The sequence below is a fragment of the Phacochoerus africanus genome, chromosome 1, assembly GCF_016906955.1.
Source record: "Phacochoerus africanus isolate WHEZ1 chromosome 1, ROS_Pafr_v1, whole genome shotgun sequence".
Classification (NCBI taxonomy): Eukaryota; Metazoa; Chordata; class Mammalia; order Artiodactyla; family Suidae; genus Phacochoerus; species Phacochoerus africanus.
The window spans coordinates 158,084,219-158,097,732 of NC_062544.1; the positions used below are offsets into that span (position 1 = coordinate 158,084,219).

General features: G+C 39.4%; 1 protein-coding gene across 2 annotated transcripts in view; it reads left to right on the plus strand.

The window, feature by feature from the left end:
- The first annotated feature begins 495 nt into the window (after positions 1–495).
- SLC35G2 (solute carrier family 35 member G2) overlaps positions 496–13,514 on the plus strand; it is a 34,867-nt gene continuing 21,848 nt past the window's right edge. The window contains exon 1 of one of the 2 annotated variants that reach the window (XM_047783008.1): positions 496–655. The gene's annotated coding sequence lies outside the window, so the exon portion shown is untranslated. The other variant, XM_047783016.1, reaches the window with a different exon arrangement.

Sequence of the window (13,514 nt, forward strand, 5' to 3'; positions counted from 1 at the left end):
TGCAAACAGCTGTATTCATTCAGCACGGGAATGTGGGGTATTCCCGGGGGTTCAGGGACCAGCTCTACAGCGCCAAGACCTTCGCCTCAGAGATCTCACAGGTAAAATGTCAGCTGGAGCGGAGGATGCCGGAAGAGCTTTCTGGACCACAATTTATTGATGCTAGACGTATTTTAAATATCAAGGAATCGATTTGCGACTTTTACATGCAAACAGACGGGTCTAAATGGACTGATATCCTCTCCCTGCCCCCTTCCAAGAAACCATGTCACTCTGGCTGGCCAGCGATTGCTTCAAACCAGGTCTAAGAGTGTAGACCAAAGCGGTCGGACAGGCAGTTTCCCCACGCCTGGGCCCTCCCACCGCGCGGGTAGAGCGAGTCCCTCAGTCCAAACACAAATCCGGGGCGCCCCCCGCGGCCTTTCGCACGGGCATCTGCCGGTGGGGGGCGGGGGAAGCAGCGGAAAGCGCAGGCGCAGTGTCCACGCCGGCGGCGCCCCTCTCCCTGCCCCTCCAGGCGGCCGCAGCCGCACCAGCCGCGGTGTTCTTGGCAAAGCTCTCGGCCGCCTCTGCGGCCTCAGAACCTGGACTGGGTGCGCGGCAGCCGGCAGCCCCGGCGAAGCACCGGGCGCGCCTTCCTCGCCGTGGCACGCAGGTAACCGGGCCCTGGCAGCCGGTCGGCAGCAGCGGACTGGGACCTTGACCCTGTCTGCCCGGCAGCCCCAGCCGGAAGGAGTGGGAACTTACGCCGACCCCCCGCCTTTTAGCCGAGGTACCCAAGAGGCCAAATCCCTCTTTTTTGCCTTGGGCCGGGTCCTGGGCAAAGCGCCCCGCCCCCTTCACACACCTTCGCGGTGGCGGGGCGGGGGGCTCTGCTGGACGTCTGAGAGGCGGTGAGTGCCCCACTTCCCTGCACTGCTCTCTTGGAGAACCTAGACCCGGGTTCGGTAAGGTCAGCATTAGCCGTGGCTTCTGCGGGGGCCCCTCCTTCCTGCCACCGTCGCGTGTATGGGTCCTTCTCCAGCTTCTCTAAAAAAAAGGTCGAGGGCTATTGCTTTCCTCTCGCCCAGGAGCCCACCCAAACAGGGGTGAGTCTTATGACGCCATGGGATCAATTTCAAATACGAACTTTTAAGAATGCTGGCTGGTTTTAGAAATATGGCCAAGAATCAGTATTTTCCTTTACTCTGTTGTCTGTCTCAGACTCTTGGACTCCAGTCTATATGGGTTGAGATTTTCGTGGAGAATAGACGATTTGGAGAACCCTTTCCCCAGCGAAAGGCGACGCAAGGAGAGGGAGGAAGGGCCAGGCCGCGGCCGTGTGGCGGCTGGAGGAGCAGGACAAGTCCACTCAGCCCCGCCCCCGCCCCCTCCGGGGGAGAAAAACAAGACCCCTCCCTGACCCACCCCTGGACCGTAGGATTTCTAGGCCACGTGCGCCCGTTTTGCCCCTTTTGGGAGAAGAGATGGAAGGGTCGCCGGTGGCCGGAGCCAGCAGGAAAGAGACTTGTGTTGGGATGGGTGGGGGCGCTGCGCAGACCCACATCTCAGTCCTGGTTTTTTGCACGGCTTGGAGAGGAGCGGGATGGAAAGCTGGCGACTAACTGACGATTGAGGGCCAGGAGATAGTGACGCACTGGACAGACAGGCCTGGGGGCACTGGGGAAGGGGCAGTCACTGGCTGTACCGCTCGAAGGGGTTGCCCGTGTCCGTGGTGCTGAAGTGCCTCTAGTGTCTTCCTCGGTTTTCTTCTCGGGCGGCGGCCTGCCTTTCGGTTCTACTCTGCACCAGAAATAGCCGACTCCAACACTGTTGGCCAGAGTGACGCCGGCTACCTGGCTCGACATCGAAACTCTCTACAGATGGGTTGATGCTGGTTTCCTGAAGATAACATGAAGGCAAATGTGGCTAGCCCCGGGGGTGCAGATAAAGCATATGCATAACTGGTTTGAAAACCTACATGCAAGAACACATGGCGAGCATAAACATATGCTTCACATATGATATGCATAGCATATCTAGGATGCATTATGTGTGTATGCACCCAAACATTACACACATGTAAATACACTCATCCATTTTCAATGCCACGATACACTATGTCACAAATTTTCCCAGAGCTTTTTGTAATCCACTTTTTTTTTTGACATCTTTAGTGTTTCTGAACTCTGCAGAACTATTAACCTTCATAATCATCTGTTCACAAGTCACAGAACGTGTGAATTAAAGTGTTTTGTATTTTGCTGAGCAATTAAGTATTTATAACTATTTTAATTCAAGAACAAAGATAGCCCAGAAAGATGTAAAATTGATATTGACACGAAAGAGATCTTCCTAAAGGAAGTTTAAACAAAAAGAATTAATGAAAAGTTTAATATTGAAAAATAGTCTCATGAAAAGTTACAATCTAAAGAAAATATAAGATGTATCATAATGCTGAATATTTCAAATATACTGGTGGGATATGGTTTGTGAACTCTGTAAAGGTTACATATATATTTTTCAAAACATTGGGTACCTATGGTTTTTCTCTCATAAAATGCACCTCATTGTAAGAAATTTAGGTGATAGACAAAAAAACATAAAACCAGAAAAAACCATTGTAAACAGATCTTTTAAAAATTGAAAAATATCACTGTATTCTGTTAGTTTCAGGAGTACAGCACAGTGGTATTCTTTTAAAAATTCTTTTCCATTATAGCTTATTACAAGATACTGAATATAGTTTCATGTGCTGTATAGTTTATCTATTTTATATATGGTAGTGTGCCTCTCTTAATCCCATACTCCCAATTTATCCCTCCCCCACTTTACTTTTGGTAACCATAAGTTTGTTGCTATGTCTGTAAGTCTGTTTCTGGTTTGTAAATAAGTTCATTTGTAGTGTTTTTTGAACCACATATAACTTATATCATATAATATTTGTCTTTCTCTGACTTTCTTGACTTAGTATGATCATCTCTAGGTCCATCCATATTACTGCAAATGGCATTAATTCATTCTTTTTTATGGCTGAGTAATATTCCATTATATATATATATATATATATATATATATATATATATATATATATATATATATATATATGACATCTTTGTACATCTGTCAGTGGACGTTTAGGTTGCTTCCACGTCTTGGATATTGTAAATAGTGCCACGGTAAACATTGGGCACCTCAATCTTTTCTGGATATATACGCAGGTGTGGGATTTTTGGATCTTATGGTGGTTGTATTTTTTAGCTTTTTAAGGAACCTCCATACTTAAACAGACTTTCTTTTAGATGAACACATAGGCATTTTAAATGGACCAATCTTCTGTTGATTGCATTTTCACTACATATCATTGATGTCTGTTTTTCAGACCAGTACGTATAAAACTAGGTCATCATTATTGTCTTGTGTAGCACTGAACTATGTGGGCAGACATAATTTATTTAAACAGTCTCATAATAATGCATATTTTTTCCAGTTTTTGCTGTTATTAGACAGTTTTGCAAATAAGATCTCTGAACAAACTTTTGTGCACTTATTTGATTATATTCTTAGAAAAAATTCCTAGAAGTGAAATTGATGGTTCAATGGATATGTACATTTTATTTTTTTCATACATTGTTTACTTACTTCTTCAGCTATTTCCTGTCTTCTCTCCTGTCTTTTATTCTTTACTATGTTCTTAGCATCTAAAACAGTGCCAGATATATGTCTATTTATAAAATATTTGTTGGAAGAACACTGTTTCTAGATTGTGCTACAGCAAATGTGTATCAATATATACTAGTATAAACACTGAATTGGAAAGTCAGTATCCCCACACAATTACCAAAATAAGGTTATTTTCCAACTAGAGAGGCAGTAAAGAGCACTTTTTATATATTTATTTTTCATACTTATTTTGTTTTGTCTGTTTCCAGCTCATATCCTTATTTTTGTTGTATGTGCTTATATCCTTTTTTTTTCTCATTTGTAAGAGCTCTTCGTATACTAGAGACTTTGTTACATATGTTTCAATTTTTTCTTGATTTTAATATTTAAACTTTAAGATATTTTCTGCTGTATAGAAATTTTCATATTTTATGTAGCCAAAGATCTTTTTCTCTTTATAATTTCTGACATTTACATCAGTTTTTCATTCTTCTGTAATAAAGATAATCTACCATATTTTATGATTTTATGAAAAAGATTACATTTAAAATTTTAGCTTTATACTTCCACTTCCCTTTTTAGTTAAATTCCTTTCATTACTAAATGTAAAATTATACTTAAGATGGGTTTGTCAGAAGTAATTACTTATTTTCAACCCACATGTACATAGGATTGTCTTCTATGAAGAGTAACATGTTAACTCAGTTTGAACCCTTTAATGTGGTATGTTTAATTTCTAAATATGTAATGAAAGTGTTTTTACTTTAAATGCTGTTTAGTCGCTAGTATTTTTTAACTGTTACTATGCAGTTTTTTAAAAAAGGAGCTGTTTGGATTTCCCACTATAGTGCAATGGGATGGTGGTGTCTCTACAGTACCAGAACGCAGTTTCAATCCTCTGTTGGCACAGTGGGTTAAAGGATCTGGCAGCGTTGCTCCAGCTGTAGTGTAGGTCATAAGTGCAACTTGGATCTGATCCCTGGTTAGGAACTCCATATGCTGCGGGGCGGCCAAAAAAATTAAAAAAAATAAAAATAAAAAAGGAGCTATTCTTTAGACTATTTTTTTGTAGACGAGAGAAAATATGACAAAGTCCACTTTTTAGCCAAATTAGGAATTCATGTCGCTGAGGTTCATAAGAATGTGCATACATATAAGGTTGGCCAAATGACTTAAAAAAAACAAAACCCAAACACTACTTTTTGGCAACTGTTATGGATCAAAAGAACTTTTTCCAAAAAAACAAAAGAATGGTTATTGGGTGTCACACTATTCTGCATTATTTTCATCCCGGGGTTTAAAAACATTTTAGAACAGCCAAATGGGAATCATTTTATTGTTTTTATAGAATAAACATCTAAATGTAGCTTATTGTTAAGAAAATGAAACTTGGGGTTCCCATCGTGGCTCAGCAGAAATGAACCCAACTAGTATCCATGAGGATTTGTGTTCGATCCCTGGCCCTGCTCAGTGGGTTAAAGATCTGGTGTTGCTGTGAGTTATGGCATTGGATCCCTCATTGCTGTGGCAGTGGCACACACCAGCAGCTGTAGCTCTGATTTGACCCCTAGGTTGGGAACTTCCACATGCTGCACCTGTGGCCCTAAATAAAAAAGATGAAAAAAAACAAACAAAAGTCACCAACACCAGAGCAGAAAATTAAAGTCCTCTAGTAAGCCAGTCTCCACAGGTAGCCATGAATATTAGTTTGTAAATAAGTACTTAAAGGTTATGATTTCATGAATAAGCACATATTTCATTGAATGTAAGATGTCAATCACAAAGATTTTCATCTTAAAGATTAGAAATGTGAAAGATTGCATCTTAAATTTGGTGTATCATAAATAGAATCATATCTATTTTTCACATACGTTAATTTTTTTAATTTTTATTTTTATTTTTGCCTTTTCTAGGGCCGCACCTGCGGCATACGGAGGTTCCCAGGCTAGGGGTCCAATCGGAGCTATGGCCGCCGGCCTATGCCACAGCCACAGCAATTCGGGATCCGAGCCACGTCTGCGGCCTACACCACAGCCCACGGCAACGCTGGATCCTTAACCCACTGAGCAAGGCCAGGAATTGAACCCGAAACCTCATGGTTCCTAGTTAGATTTGTTAACCACTGAGCCATGACGGGAAATTCCCATATTTTAGATTCTACATATAAGTGATATCATATGGTATTTGTCCTTCTCTTTTTTTTTTTTGTCTTTTTTTTGGGCTGCACCCACAGCATATGGAAGTTCCCAGGCTAGGGGTTGAATCAGAGTTGTAGCTGCTGGCCTACACTATAGCAACACCAGATCTGAGCTGCACATGCAGGCTACATTGCAGCTCATGGCAAACCAGATCTTTAACTCACTGAGTGAGGCCAGGGATGGAAGTTGTGTCCTTATGGATACTAGTCGAGTTCATTGCCACTGAGCACAATGGGAACTTCCTATTTTTCTCTTTTTAACTGACTGCTTAATATGATAATCTCTGGGTTCACCCATGTTGCTGCAAATGGCATTATTTCATTCTTTTTTATGGCTAAGTAATACCCCATTGTGTATGTGTACCACATTTTCTTTATCCATTCTTCTGTCAATGGACATTTAGGTTGTTTCCATATCTTGGCTATTGTGAATAGTGCCACTATTAAGATGGGATGCATGTATCTTTTTGAATTATAGTTTCGTCCAGATATAGGCCCAGAAGTGGAATTGCTAGATCATGTGGCAACTCTATTTTTAGTTTTTTGGGGAACTTCATAACTATTTTCCATAGTGGCTATACCAGTTTACATTCATTGGTGATATTCTTAAACTCTCTGATAAGTTGCAGTTCCAGGATGCTATGGGACACTGCTATATCCTTCTTACTTCATGTTTCTCTTGGATTATTTTGATTATAAAATCAGGCACAGTACCCTTCTCAATCACACTTTTTTGTTGTTGTTGTTAATCTGCCCTTAACAATAGATTCTCTAAGTAACCAAAGTGTTGCTTTAAAAGTCACTGTCTGCTGACCACTGGCTTGAATGTGGGAAAGAGAATGATAATCACTCCAGTGCCTCTCCTTTCTTACTCTTTGTCCGTCTACCTTCTAGTCTGGACACAGATAATACCCATTTACCTGGTAGGGAAATGCCAGAGATGAGCTAAGATCACTGAGGATTTTTTTTTCTTTTGTGGAACAAAACTTTGTTTTGTCTTATAAATATTAATATACATTTAAAAATTTGGCCCTTGGAGTTCCTGTTGTGGCTCAGTGGTTAAAGAATCTGACTAGGAACCATGAGGTTGCAGGTTCAATCCCTGGCCTTGCTCAGTGGGTTAAGGATCCAGCGTTGCCATGGGCTGTGGTGTAGGTCGCAGACATGGCTCAGATCCCGCGTTGCTGTGCTCTGGCATAGGCTGGTGGCTACAGCTCCGATTGGACCCCTAGCCTGGGAACCTCCATATGCCGCAGGTGCGGCTCTAGAAAAGGGCAAAAAGACCAAAAAAAAAATTTTTTTTGCCCTTATGTAACATTTTACATGTCAAATACTTTGCTCTGGCTTTTGTTTGTTTGTTTGTTTGTTTTTGGCCATAGCATTCAGCAGCTTGATGTGGGACCTCAGTTCCCAGACCAAGGACTGAACCCCAGGCTGCAGTGGTGAAAGCAACAAGTCCTAACTATTAGACCACCAGGGAACCCCCACTATGGTTTCTCTTATAGTCATTGCTATAGTAGAATTATACCTGATTAGTAGGCATATATAATACTTTTATGTGCACTTAACACTTTTTCATAGTTATAATTACATATGAACTCAATCCACATGCCTGTCATCTTTATTAAAGTTCATTTAATCATTTCCTGAATTATCAAAATCACTTGCTTTTTATCTCTTTTCCCTTTTTTTGGGCACATCTGTGGCATGTAGAAGTTCCCAGGTCAGGGACTGAATGTAGATTCCAGAGCAGCAACCCAGACCAGTGATCAAAACAGTATCCTCACAGAGACAAAACTGGGTCCTTAATCCACTGAGCCAGAATGGGAACACCAGTTAATTTAATTTTCCATTTATTTTGCCTCTGGTCTCTGTGTAACTCTGGCTAAGCCATTGTTCTAAATGTGGGTGAGGATCCTAAAGGTGAGTAATGTTGCTGAGGGTGGTGATAGACTAAAGCCAGATACTCATATTAGTTCTGAGACTCCCTTAATTTAGAGTTAAGAGGTAGAAGATAGAGTTAGGTTGCAGAATTGTGGCAACTGAAGATCTGTACTGCAGTTTAATTAGACCCAATATTAGAAATCTGTGGTTAAAGTGGTGACTTTCTCCTGAGTGAGCCAAGTATGCCAAAAGATTCATTTTCTTAGCATTTGTTGAGTCTGGCACTGCCCTACGGCTTGGGGTTACCAAGAAGATAAGGATGTAATCTCTTGTTCTTGGAGCAGTAACACTTTATCAGAGGTTAGTGTTACATCCACAGTTCACTGTGATACCTTTTGTCAAGGACTATAGCAGGGCCCTGTAGGAAGTGTTCTTGAACCCGGAGGAGGAAGAGATTATTCAGTAAGAGGCTTTTCCAAGTAGTCCACTGGGAAAGATTGAAGGGATGTGAGTGGAAGCCAGATACTGTTTGTTGGGCAGTAAGTAGTTGATGGCCTCAAGGTAGGTTGGAAGGTAACAGCCTGGATTGGAAGCCTGGCTGCCGTAGTAAGCACCATTTTAAGCTTGGGCAAGTCACTGAAGCTGCTGATCTTCACTTAATTTTTTTTTTTTTTTTAAAGAGGGACTAATATTAGTGCCTACCCTGATGCAGTTGTTTTGGCATTAAATAAAATAATACAGGTAAAGCACTTGGTATAAGCCTGGTGTATACAGTCTAGTCTAATTTTTTTGCCTCTTTATAACATTGTGTGTAAATCACTTTGGACAAGTGATTATTGATCCCATTGTCAGAGCTTTTAAGGGTGAAAATTATAAACCCTTTTTGTCTTCTGAATCTGTGTGTAATTCTCTTAATCTGGAAGTTTCTCTCTTAATGTTGCTTAAATCCCAACCTGCTGCTTTTTACACGTTCTCATTCTATCCCAAAACAAAATAGGTCTAGTCTGAAATTTTGATTACTTTTGCTTTGTTGTCTAGTACTCTGATGTTAAAGCAAACACATATTTAATTGTATAATTTCTTTCCTTTAAAGTGCATAGCACTGTGTCTGTTTTGTGGTACTTTTCTCCCAAATGAACATGTAAGTTCTTTAAGATAAAGCATATAGTTTCTTAATTTTATCTCTCATAATGTCTTAGCACAGCACCTTCCACATCATAGTCACACAGTAAATATTGAAGGAATGAAGGAATAAACGTAAATGCATGAGGCCATCAGAATAGTGGGTGTGATCTCAGGCAGTCCTCATAGAAACAGGACCTCCTGAATAGGAGATATCATAGATACTGGTATATGTTCAGGGAAGAGTGGTTAAGATGGTGAGAGGACTGAAAACCACAGGTGATACATGGAATAACAAAAAAATGAGATTTTCAGTTTGGAAAAGAGAAAACTCATGATGGGGACCTGGCATGGGGAGGGTAGGAAATAGTATTTCCTGATACTAAAATGTCATGTGGAACAAGGAATTAATTAGTGACCCCTGAGAAAATTCATAGGAACAGCCTCTGGAAATATATATATATATATATATATATATATATATATATATATATATATTTTGACTCAACAGGTTTTTTTTGTTGTTTTTTTTTTATTTTTTTTTTTCCCCACACCCGTGGCACGTGGAAATTCCCAGGCCAGGGAGCAAACTCCTTCAGAGCAACTTCATAGCTGTTGCAGTGACAACACTGGATCCTTAACCCATTGTGCCACAATGGAACTCCTTGACTCAATGTTAAATAATTTTCAGGAGTTCACATTGTGGCTTAGCGAAACAAATCTGACTAGTGTCCGTCAGGTTGAGGGTTTGATCCCTGGCCTCCCTCAGTGGGTTAAGGATCTGATGGTGTGAACTGTGGTGTACGTCACAGACGTGGCTTGGATCCCGTGTTGCTGTGGCTGTGGCGTAGACTGGCATCTACAGCTCTGATTCAACCCCTAGACTGAGGACTTCCATATGCCAAAAAAAAAAAAAAACCCAATAATTTTCTAATAATCATAATGACTCTCCAGGTGGCTGCCTTGAGAAGGAATAAGTTTTCTGTCATTGTAGGTTCAAACAGAAACTATAATATTTGTTGGGGATGATGTAGAGGCTATAGTTACTTTCAAAGGAATTGGAGTAGATGTCTCCCAAAGTCTTTTTCAACTCCCATGGTCTTTAATTCTAAGTATATTATTATAATATTGTATATGATTACCCTTATTAAATATATACATTGAATATATTGTATATATTGAATATATAAAAAATATATAGATCTGTATATGTACATATTATATAATTCATTACCACCCTATTGCCTAAGTTAATGAAAGATGAAAATGACTTTTCAAAAACTTGATTTAATACCTATTACTAACATCTTTTTTTCTTGAGGATGACAGTTTAAAAAATATCAGTCTACATGAACACCATGTGCTTAAACAACAAAAAACAAGTTTAATAATGTTAGCATCTTGAATGCAAATAAATATTACTTCAATTTCTAAATTAAATCTAAAAAGAGAAAACAAGTAAATGAGCCAGAGTCAACTTGTACTGCTTCAGTGAGTTGTGGCATAAAGTTTAGGACTTCATTACTACTACCACCATCATTGCTGATGTTTATTTAGCATTTACTATCTACCTAGCTCATTTTTAAGGACCTCACACGTATTAACTTGTGTTCTTTCCCCCAAAACTCTCGGTAGATTCTATTTTCCCCCGTATATTTTTTATATTTTACTTAGAAATAATTTCAAGCTTATAGTAAAGTTGAACACAGTCCAAAAGACTCTTGAGGTGAAGTAATTTTCATATATCCTTCACTCCAAATTATCCAATTATAAGTATTTTACAATGTTTGCTTTGTCATTCATTCATACTTTCCCTATTTTTCTGAACTAGTTGAAAGTAAGTTGCAGATACAATGCATAGTTACCCCTAAATACTTAAGTGTCTTCCTTAAAGACAAGGCTCTCCTGCATAACCACAGAATTGTCACCCAAATGAGGAACTTAACACTGATATAATTCTGCCATTGAATCCACAGACCTCATTCAATATTTGCCATTTGCCCCAATAATTTACTCTTTGGAAAAATATTTATTTCTCACCTAGAATCAAATCCAGCATTATGAATTGCGTTTAGTTGTTATGTCTCATTTCTTGTCTTTAGTGACCTTGACATTTTTGAAAGTTCAGGCCATTAAGTTTGTAGAATGTTTTTCATTTAGATTTGTCTGGTGCGAGTTATGCATTTTTGGCATAGTTATACATTTTTGGCAGAAAAATGATAGAGATGATAATGCATTCTTTTCAGTGGATCTTATTAAGATACAATATTGATTTGTCTTTTTGCTGGTGATGTAAACTTTGAGTTGGTTAAGGTGATAACTTCTGTAAAGTTGTTATTTTTCTCTTTGTGATTAATAAACATTTTGTGGGGAGATACTTTGAGACCATGTAAACATCCCATTTTTCAACAAACTTTCAATGACTTATTTTATAATGACTCTTGCTTAAATATACTATTATTACTATGATGATTGCCAAATGGCAATTTTTCCAATTCCAACATTTGTTTAACATTTACTAGTTGGTATTCTATTGTAAGGGAGAGTTTTATCTTTAATTATTTGTTTATTCATTTACATAAGTTGTGATTATAACCCATTACCATCATTATTGACTTTGATGCTGAAATTATTACAGATTTGGCCATTCGAATCCCATTCGAGCTATTTCTTGTTTTTGAAATCTCTATTATTATCAGAGTACTTTCTAGTGTAAGATATTTTAGGCTCATCTTGTACTTTTCCTGCCCTAGCAACTTCAGTGATTTAAAAAAACTATTTTTCCAAAGCGCCCTGCTTCCTTTTAGTAGAGAATGCAAGGTCTGGGTGCTAGGTGTGGTCACTGGTACTAGAGTATCATCACTTTAGGAACATCTTAGTAGAAAGAACCAGGAAACACATGAGCACCTATACACAATGCATCAATTTTATTTCTATATCTATTCACCTATTTATATTAAAATGTTTACTCCAATATCTTTAACTGCATGCCAACATCACAGTGTTCATTCTAGTCTTCACTCTTTTACTTTTTTCCTTTTTTATACTTTATATTGAAGTATAGTTTACATGATTGTGATAATTTCTGCTGTACAACAAAGTGACCCAGTCATGCAGATGTATATATTCATTCTCTCTCAGATTCTTTTCCCACACAGATGATCACAGAATACTAGGCAGAGTTCTCTGTGCCACACAGCATGTCCCTGTTGGTCAGTCGTTCCATATACTTCATGTGCATATGCCAGTTCCAAATTCCCAGCCCATTCCCACTCCCATCTCCTTTGGTAACCATAGTTTTTAAAAGTCTGTGATTCTATTTCTGTTCTGCAAATAAGTTCATTTATATTCTTTTTTTTTATATTCCACATATAGGTGATATCATATAATGTTTATATTTCACGGTCTGACTAACTTAGTGTGATAGTTTCTGGTTCCACTCCACCTGTGTTGTGGCAAATGACATGACTTCATTCTTTTTTTTTTCCATTGTGTGTGTATGTATGTATATATATATCACATCTCCTTTATACATTTCTCTGTTGATGGACATTTAAATTGCCTCCATGTCTTGGCTGTTGTAGATAGTGCTGCAGTGAACACTGGGGGACATGTATCTTTTCAATTTATGGTTTTCACTGGATAGAGGCCCAGGAGTGGGATTGCTGGGTTGTATCGTAGTTCTATTTTTAGTTTTTTGAGAAACCTCCATACTGTTTTCCATAGTGGTTGCATCAATGTACATTCCCACCAATAGTGTAAGAGGATTCCTTTTTCTCCATACCCTCTCCAGCATTTATTATTTGTAGACTTTTTGATGATGGCCATTCTGGCTGGTGTAAGGTGGTACCTCATAGTGGTTTTGATTTGCATTTCTCTAATGATGAGTGCTGTTGAGCATCTTTTCATGTGTTTTTTGGCCATCCGTATGTCTTCTTTGAAGAATTGTCTGTTTAGATCTTCTGCCCATTTTTGATTTTTTTTTTTTTTTGAGCTGTGGGAGGTGTTTGTATATTTTGGAGATTAATCCTTTGTCACTTGCTTCATTTGCAAATATTTTCTCGCATTCTGTGGGTTGAACTTAAATTTCCATTTCACTTCCTGCATTCCAACATCATAGTGTTCATTCTAGTCTTCACACTTTTTTTTTTTTTTTTTTTTGCTTTTTAGGGCCACACCTGCAGCACATGGAAGTTCCCGGGCTGGGGTTGAATCAGAGCTGCAGCTGCCAGCCTATGCCACAGCCACAGCAATGCCAGATCCAAGCCGCATCTGTGACCTACACCACAGCTCACTGCAACATCAGATCCTTAACCCACTGAGCGAGGCCAGGGATCGAACCTGTGTCCTCATGGATACTAGTCAGAATCGCTTCCACTGAGCCACAACGGGAATTCCTCATTCTTCCTTTTATAAACAATATCTTGACCTCATGGGCTACCTCCTTGACCCCGATTCCTCCTCAGACTGAGTCTTGCTGGCTCCACCAGCCTCCCCATAGCCTTATGTTACACAACTACAAAGTGATGGAGCAGGGGAAAAAAACTCTAAAAGTTGCTAATTATTTGACCAAGAGCCCTTTATTGGGCTTCAGGTCCAAGGGTATCTATTGTGAAGAAGCTCCTGTGAAGATGCTCAAGGAAAAGGGACCCTGGGCTAATGAGATGAA